Raw genomic sequence first — 5996 nt, 5'->3', positions numbered from 1 at the left:
TGTATGTGTGTGAATATATATTCCTTTTTCTTTCCCTTCCTGCAAAATTGTATGGCAATTGTAAAACCATTTGAAGATTTTCTTTAACCGGAAAGGATTTTGAAATATTTTAAATGAATAAAGCAATATTTTAGACAGCAAACATTTGAACAATGAAGAAAACCATGATTATTTAGTGCCTTGCCCCTGAATTTTGGTGACATAATCTTGAATGAGTCACATTCAACTCCTGCTTGCTGATTTATATATAACAACTTAGAACAGGCAGTTGTAATAAATACGGGAACTTTTCTTCTCTTTGCCAAAGGTTTCACTTGAACCCATTCAATAATTTATACGTTACAGAGGAATAAAGGTGAGAACAAGTTGTTTCGAGAGATCTAATGACACATGAACATTTAGGTCAGTGTTTGAAAAATAACTGAATTCTTTCCTTTTGAGGACACACACTGAGCAGCTTAGTGAGGTTAAAATGGTTCATTCTCCATTTCAAGCTATGCACAAATCTTATTTCCCTTCCACAACTAAGATTGGCAACACATGACATTTTTTCCTATTTGCTCATGTACACAAAATCGGCATAGATTCCAGGATAATCAGACTTCTAAAGGTCATCATCCAAAAATAGACAGTTATGAACATTTTGAAAAAGCAAAGAATTATTCCTAATCAATATTCCTCATGCTGTATGTTCTTAGCTGTCTGAAACTTTACTTGATTTGGTTAATTTTGTTTTGCAGGTTTCTCCACCCACCCAAAAGGGTATTGCATAGTCAAGATCTCTCTCCCTCTTTCTCCCTCCCTCCCTCTCTCTCATTTATCTATCATTACTCTCTCTCTTTCTATCTCTCTCTATCCATCTGCATCTCTCTGTCTCTCTCTCTCTCCTTTCAGATTTTCATTCTACCATCTCATCGTAAATAACATTTCCAATCTTATTTAACTATTTTAGAACTGGGTACAAATCTATCTTGTGGAGCTGAACTTGGTTTATCCCCATCCAGAACTTTGCCATCCATTTCACATCACGTCCCTTACCCATTCTAAGTAACAGTGGTTCCTCCCAATAATCCAGAACAGTATCTTGCAATAATCATTCCATTGAAGTTAAGACAAGAAACTCAATTTTCACTGCAACAGTGAAAGCCAGTCAATGGCAACTGGACAGAATAAGAGGCATAACCACAAAGATTCCATTGGGAGTAGAAATGAAAGGGAAGTTCTGCTTGGCATACCTTTGCAAGGCTTAGATACCTTGATCATTTGGACCAGGGAGCTTTGGTCTACATCCATCAAAGGACAAGGAAAGAGCTGCCCAGCATTTTTTTTTGCAGGAGTTAAACTTGATAAAAATAATGTGTGGTTCTTGTCACCATCTGATGTTGACTTTAAGGAGGTGGACTTTTCTCTTGCATGGCTTCATGGAACTCAGATCCACTTCCATGACAACTAAATTTCTTGCTGAAGACCAGTGGCACCGCTCTACATTCCCAATTGGCTAACCACCAACTGGAGGTTACTTCTCCAAGCCTCCTAGTCATTGGGGGTACATTCAAACCCCCTTTGTATATGAATCTTATGCACATACTCAAATACTAGTCACCACTCAAACGGAAGCATGTCATATATTTATATAAAATCGGCAAATTTCTTGATGCCATGTAACACTCACAAGATGGACAATATTTGTTGGTCACTTTCTCAGCTGTCAATTTAGCTCTTTCCCCACTAGTGTTTTGAAGGCCTAATTGTATAGAGAGGATATTTAAATCCCTCCAATCCACTTGATTAAAGGAAGCAAGGTTTTGACAAAATGCATATGTTAATCTTCTCTTGGCGGAGACTCATTGTGCTTAAAAATTCAATTTTAAGTTTATTTAGTGATAAACCAAAGCTTTGAACCATTCAGTAATTTGCTAATAACCTTGAAACTTTTGTAATGGAAAAGAAGTCAACTGAATGTTAACCATATTAGCATTAATGGAAAAAGCTCAAGTGCCAAGTCATTTCTGCTAATTAGACAATATTAGACTTGCAAAAAAGAATACAATTGGAAATTTTAAGGAATACATCTCCCTCCCTCCCTCCTTCCTTCTTCTTTCCTTCCTCCATCCATCCCTGTTGCAAAGTAATGATTTCATAGCATCAAAATACCCTTAAATTGACTTAATGGTTGCATCCAAAGTACCCCCATTAGCATGTTTCCCCCTAAACTGTATGCTTTTCTTTGGGTTAGATTCAATCTCTCATCTCTAGCCAGCATAATCATTGCAAGGAATTCTGGGAAATGAAGTCCACAGATCTGGTGAATGCTCAGATCGGGAAATATTGCACACATCATAAAGAGCTAATAATAAGCAAATGATATGGCATAATGCTGGGTGTGAAACTAGGCACAAAAAATAATAGAGTCATATTAACAGAAATCAGTGCTCTCTAAAAATGCATTAGATTTATATATTATATAAGGGGAAAAAAGAAGACCATATATTTAGTCTCTAACTTCCAACTCTTTCATAATGTATAGAAGAAACTATTTTCCCAGTTCCTAATCATTTCTTGAGTCTCCTTGATACACCAATTATGGACATAACAGCTTTGCCTGGTACTATAGATCTAAACTTCAATTCACTTGACCAGCTGGGTCAGTGAAAATAAATAGCTTTCTCTGGAAAGGTTTACCTTGGGTTCCTTAATAGTATCATTTCATAACCTTAGTCCAAGGACACAATTTTGCCGGGCAAGAGCACATTAAAGAATAAATATCACAAATTGTTTTCTTGTAGATCTTCTCTGTTTTCTGTAATACCTAGGAACAATAACTTAGGTAAGACTGAAGATTCTTGAAGGTTAAAATGAACAATTCTAACCATGATGATACTGTAAAAGATTAATGAATTGTCTATGACTAAGCTTAATAATCAGCACCCCAATACTGTGTTAGTGGATTTCTGAGATTTCTGTTCATTGGGGAAGGAAATGCTTCCCTTTTTTGTTTGTTTGTGGGGAAAAAGAGGAGAAGGAGGAAAAACTGTTATTAAAGCAATTGAGTGCACTGAACAATTAGGGTCATGAGAGTATGTTTTTTGGGGGAAAAAATCTAGAGTTGAGTCATCTTAATCTGTTTGACTACTATACTCCTTCCACTTTTAAATGCATTTTCAACACTCAACTCTTCAACTCTTTCTCCCTCCCTCCAAAGTAGATTTTTTTTTCTACCTTCTGCTCGGAATACTTCACAATTTCTCCCTCAATTTTTCTTAATGAGTAGAAGTATCTGAATAGATCCAAAAAGGCTGGAACCACAGATTTTCATCCTCAGAACAAATTACTCTTGCTTGCAGTGTTTTAAATTCAGGACTTTCAGGACTATATGACGTTCATTAAAATGATTAGTGTTTATATTCTTTATTAAAACATTTGGCCACTTTAAAAAAATCTATTTTCCCCCTAAAAGTCAGATACTGCAGTTGTAGAACACGGATGTAGAATCTTCAAGGTATTGCAAGATGTTCCTTATTATTGTATAACGTACAAGTCATACAATGGAGTTTTCTACTAAAGGGGGGGAGAATGACACAAAAATCTTGGATTTTCCCTCTCTTGAAGACTTTTTGGGGGGAAATGCAAGCACTCATGAGCAGTATAAATCTCATACAAAATTATTTGAATTAATAAACTCATACACAATTAACTGTCAGCTAAGATTGCATCTTTGATGGAACTGCCATGCCTTTTACAAACAGAATTGGATACAGAAAGTACAGATTTCCCCACTATGTGATATTTTCTTTCCAATGCAATTTTTACAGTTCCAGTTTGTATTATTTCTTCTCCCTTTGACATTTTGCATGTCAGATGGAGAGTATCCTCGGGGAAAATAAATCAGCTTTCCTCCTGGAGTGCAAACCTTCTACTAATAATAAAATGTGTCATGTTTGAATACAGGAGAGTTGTACAGTTGTTATAGCAACTGGAATTTAAAAGGAAGCATAGTGTTTGGAGGAGGCACCAGCTTGATTCCCAAACAAATCCTTCACCCCAGTTACCCCCAAAGGAATGATTTTAAATCACTCCTTCCAGTTGCAAGAAGTAACTTCAAACCAAGAAGCTTAGCCTTTGTAGGTAATTTAGTCAATGGGAGCCTCTGTTAATCACATTTAGAGAGAATAACTTGTCCTAAGATGCAGAAGGCTTCGTATACTTATCTATCATTCCTGCTGACATGTAATGCATGAATATGATAGGTCTACCTGGAGTCTAGTACTTATACAAATCAGATAAGTTTCTGATTTTTTTTAAAAAAAAAAAACCTGTGTTCAGCTTCACATATAGTATAGTTTATAGCAGACATGTCAAACTCACGAAGTCACGTGACATCGCACAATGTATTGGGACTTTTTTTCCATTGCCAGCAATGAGGTGGCTGTGGCTTCCACGTCACGTGTACAGCCTGCGGGCCTGCATTTGACACCTTATGTGAGCTTAGGGATGGACATATGCTTTCATCTCAATAGCAGATGTGTGCCATTTCTCTGAAATGCTATAACCATCAGCTATGCTTCTGTTCTTCTTAGGATATCACAGATACAGGAGCAACAGTGATAGCTTTGGTGCTGTGGCCTTTGTGTTGCATCTCCTAAATTTCTCCACTATGTACAATGGAAGCTACTAACTCTCTTATCTATCAAAACTCTATCAGGACTCAAGTACCATGCCAGTCAAGAACAGAGGCTATCTTCTCCTTCATCTTATGCAGCAGAATATATTGGCACATTCAAGGGATTCCAAATCTTTTGAATGTCAACTATAATCTCTTGCCTCTGCTCTTGAGCTGCAAGGGTATTCATCTTGCTATTGTGATATGCAACAAAATAGTAACAAGCACAGTAGCCATAGTTATGCAAAAGAATCCCTCCACATACCCTTTTCCAAGTTTATTTAATTTTATTGGTCAAAGACAAAAAAAACATTCATACAGTGAAACAAACGAGCAAAGGGGAGAAAAAGAGTTATACATAGAACATGTTAACGCTAACAAAATTGCTAAACAGCTGTCTAATAATGATGAGCAAGAGAGACTGTAGGAAGGAAGGAAGGAAGGAAGGAAGGAAGGAAGGAAGGAAGGAAGGAAGGAAGGAAGGAAGGAAGGAAGGAAGGTTCCTGATGATCTGATTGCTAAAAGTGAGCTAGTTTAAGAAGGCATTATTAGAAAGTCCAGCTATGCTATATAAAAGAGACAGCACAGAGGAGATTCTTTCCATTTTTTTAGAAGGAAAGACCACAGGTATGCTATTGAATATTAGTTATAAAAATTCTCTGTTTCCTTTTGGACCAAAGTATTTCAGGCTGAGTGGGCTATATGTCTTACATAAAACTACCAATTTTATCACACTTCTCTGGAATTTATTTAGCTGGTGTTTTGTTTTTGTTTTTTTTTTAAAAAAAAACCTCTTATATTTAGCCAATAAAAAAATCACATCACACCACATTAACAATATTGTATTTTTTGCATTTAATGCAAACATCTGATTTTATAAAAGAATGAGTGGCAGATGTTTTAAAAGGGTTGATTTTTGTTTTGTTATTAGGATGAAGGTTGCAATTAGTTTTTGGATGGCAGTGTGGGGACTACAGTCCAACATTAGGAAGGGCCAGAAGGAAAATCTAGCATTGATTTAATTCAAAACATATGGAGCTTTATGTTTTTAATAGCATAAATATTTCTGGTAGCTTTCCCCTCCCTCCATTAACCATTTGAAAAATTATAATTTGAAAGCCACATTGGGAAGTGTCTTAGGAGCTACAAAAAAAATATCTTTATGAGAACTCTTACTACTCTGGAATTCCAAGTAGTGAACCACTGATATAAAATAAATAGACCTCTAAATACAAAACTTCCACACAAAGAAAACAAAAACACCAAAATAAAATTAAAAATGAACAAAAACCTTCTGCTAGACATCCTTATTACCCCTGAGGTGCTTTTGAGTAAA

Source organism: Vipera ursinii, assembly GCF_947247035.1.
Source record: "Vipera ursinii genome assembly, chromosome: 10".
Lineage (NCBI taxonomy): Eukaryota > Metazoa > Chordata > Lepidosauria > Squamata > Viperidae > Vipera > Vipera ursinii.
Note: the sequence above shows the minus strand (reverse complement) of the source record.